Source organism: Curcuma longa, chromosome 5, assembly GCF_044706935.1.
Source record: "Curcuma longa cultivar G26 ecotype Majalengka, Jawa Barat chromosome 5, ITB_CL_G26_1.1, whole genome shotgun sequence".
In the NCBI taxonomy this organism is placed as follows: Eukaryota; Viridiplantae; Streptophyta; class Magnoliopsida; order Zingiberales; family Zingiberaceae; genus Curcuma; species Curcuma longa.
Genome location: NC_133865.1, coordinates 2,170,810 through 2,174,601, shown reverse-complemented (window position 1 = coordinate 2,174,601; position 3,792 = coordinate 2,170,810).

The window sequence follows — 3,792 nt, the reverse complement described above, 5'->3', positions numbered from 1 at the left end:
CATCTTATTTTTTTTCTTATAATTTCTTATTTTAGGATCTTTTGATGAAGAAAATTATTGGTAAAGGACATAAATCTGAAGACCTCTACATTCTTGACACACCGCTCTAAAATTCTTTTGCTTGCTCGAGTGTCACATCTCCTTCGAGGATCATTGTAGGTTGGGATATTTATCTCTCTCTTTGCTCAAAAAGCTTTGTCTACATTATGGTAAGATGTCTTCATTAGATTGTGAGTCATGTCAGTTTGCAAAACATTACAATCTTAATTCGAATCCTATGAGTAAATAAACATGCTACTATTCTTTTTGAATTAGTTCATTCTGATATTTGGGGTCCTTGTCATATTTTGTTTAAACATGATTTTAGATTATTTTGTTACTTTTGTGGATGATTATTCTCATGTAACTTGGTTATACTTAATGAAAAAGTCGTTCTGAGTTATTTTCTCTATTTTGTGCATTTTATGCTGAGATTAAAACCCAGTTCAATACGTCCATCCGTACTATGTGAAATGATAATGTCAAAGAATATATATCCGATTTATTCCAATCTTATATGAGTCAGAATGACATGCTTCATGAAACCTCTTCTGTTGATACTTCATCCCAAAATGGTGTAGTTAGACGTAAAAACAAACATCTTCTTGAAACTGCATGAGCCTTTTTATTTCAAATGAATGCTCTCTAGCCTTTTTGAGTTGATATAGTTTCTACAATATATTTTCTCATTAACCGCATATCATCCTCTATTTTGTGGTGCCTTATAAAATTATTTTTCAAGTCGTTTTCTGTTAACCCTAAGATATTTGATAGCACTTATTTTGTTCGAGATGTTAGTCTGCATGTCATTAAATTAGATCTCAAATATTTGAAGTGTATCTTCCTTGGTTATTCTCATCTTCAAAAAAGTTATAGGTGTTATTGTCCTAGTATTAACAAATATCTTGTCTCAATTGATGTTACCTTAATGGAAGACACTTTATTTCTTGTCCTTACCTATTCCAACTTATCAAAAGGAGGAGGATGTTGGTGTATTCTATCACATGCTCCGCACCCATCCTAGAACGACTCCTATCAAGCCTCTTGTTATTCAAGTCTACTCCAAGCATCAACCTCTTGATTCATGTCTTGCACCTACTATTTCATCATCAGATCAAGTCCCGAATGATGATCTTCCTATTGCGTTACGTAAAAGTAAATGCTAGTGTACTTATATTACTTCTTTTGTTTCTTATAGCGGCTTATCGTCTTTCTTTTGTTCTTTTATTGCTTCACTTGACTCTATCTCTATTCCTAAAAATGTCCATGAGGTTATATCTCATCCTGGTTGGAAAAATGCAACGATAGAGGAGATGAATGGTTTAGATGACAATGACACTTGCGACTTGGTCGATCTACCCTCAGGGAAATGGACTATTTGGTGTAAATGGGTATTCGCAGTTAAAGTCAATTCAGATGGGTCAGTTGCCAGATTAACAATCCGTCTTGTTGCTAAGGGTTATGCTCAGACCTATGGTGTGGATTATTCTGACACTTTTTCTCCTGTTGCAAAGTTGATATCTGTTCGATTGTTTATTTTAATGGCCGCTACTCATCATTGATTTTTACATCAACTTGACATCAAAAATATTCTTCTTTAAGATAATCTTCAGGAGGAGGTGTATATAGAGTAACCTCCTGATTTTGTTGCTCAAGAGGAGTCAGGGTGAGTTTGTCGTCTTCAAAAATCTTTGTATGGTTTGAAATAGATTCCTCATGCTTAGTTTAGAAAATTTAGTTAAGTTGTTGGAAAATTTAGTACAATGAAAAGCGAGTCTGACCATTCTGTGTTTTACAAACAACCAGGAGCTGGTGTCATTTTATTAGCTGTGTGTGGATGACATTGTTATCACTAGAAGTGATACTATGAGAATCTCATCTCATAAATCTTTCATTTATATTAAATTTCACATGAAAGATAGTGGTGCTGAAGTATTTTTTGGAAGTTAAAGTTACAAGGAGTAAAAAACGTATATTTCTATCTAAGAGAAAATATATCTTAGACCTATTAATTGAGACAGGAAAATTGAGGGCAAAGCCCTGTAGTGCTCCAATACTCAAAACGTGCACCGCACAAAAGATGGGGAACTATTTGACATCCTGAGAGATATCGAAACTTGATTGGAAAGTTGAATTACCTTACCGTGACTAGTTCAGATATTGCATATTTGGTTAATGTTGTCAGTCAATTTATGTTATCTTCAACAATTCATCACTGGGCAGCGTTAAAGCAAATTGTGTGTTATTTGAAGGGAGCACCCAGACGGGATATCGAAATGCATGCAGATGTTTTTCAGAGCAGATAGTTCCAAAATGGATAAAAAATTTATTTCAGATTATTGTATCTTTGTTGGAGAAATTTAATCTTATGAAAGAGTAAGAAACAAAATATTATGTCACAATCCAATACAGAGTCAGAATATAAGGCTATGATACAGTCTGTGTGAGATAATTTGGATATATCAACTCTTAACTAAAGTCAGACTTAAAATTTCAGTACCAATAAAACTGTAGTGTGATAACTAAGCTACTCTTCATATTACATTGAATCTTGTATTTCATAAGTGAACTAAGCACATTAAAATTGATTGTCATTTTGTTCATGAAAAAATTAACAAGGCTTGATCTCTACAAGATATGTGAAGACTGGATAACAATTAGGGGCATCTTCACAAAAACTTTAAATGAAGTTCGGGTTGATTATCTTTGTAACAAGTTGGACATAATTAATATCTATGCTCCAACTTGAGGGGGAGTATTATCTGTAAATATTAGTTAATATATCTGTCAATTAGCCTAATTATAGTTTCCTTAGTTGGATTCTTTCTTAAGATAAATTCCTAGTTTGTATATAAATATACCTCATCTTTAATAAAGAAAGTAGATATTCTTTTTATCTCGATTAGCAGTCACATTTAGTACATAAAAATGTATCAAGCCCAAACAAAGTTTCTGAATGACAATACACTATATATATATATATATACTCATTTACATTTTAATAAATTAGATATAGATTTCAGAATAGAATCAAACAGCTATCGCAATCAAAGATTTTATTCAAACTTCAAAAGCAATTAGGAAAAATATTTAGAAGCTCAAAATCTCAAATAATCTAGATTGAAGTAAAGCAAAGCATGTTTCAGATCAGGCAAAATGAAAGTCACATTCTTCTTCTCTTGTTCATAATTAGACAAATATTGATTCGCTTTGCATGATCATGGGAACTGATTCAGTATCACACATATACTTGGAATTAATGACTTAAATGATAAATGGAAGTCATGCACCAGTTCTATTGTTCATAAATAAAGTAGTTAAGGAGTGGTGGGTCTTGTATGATCTTCCCAACTGATAAAGTAAATACCACCCATACATTTGGAATTAACGACTTAAAATGATGAAACAAAGAGTATTCACCTCAATAAAAAGACCAAACTGGTTGTTGTTCCTTAAGATTGATATGGATCAGAGATGATTCCAAGTTTTCAATATTAAACCACTCTTTATAAACTAAAACTAGAATGTTAGCCTCAAACAAAATCAGATATTTCAATACCATCATAAGAACTGCATTTTTAATCAGTGATACCATATTCCTTACAAACCTTTTAATTGAGTCGAAACAGGAGCATTCCATTATAACATCTTATAACCTCTTAATCATGTTTATTACCTTGGAGTTTGGGGAATTTTATATGCTCAGTTGAAAACTCCTAAGTTCAGTCCCTAACTTAGGAATGTGACAATGGT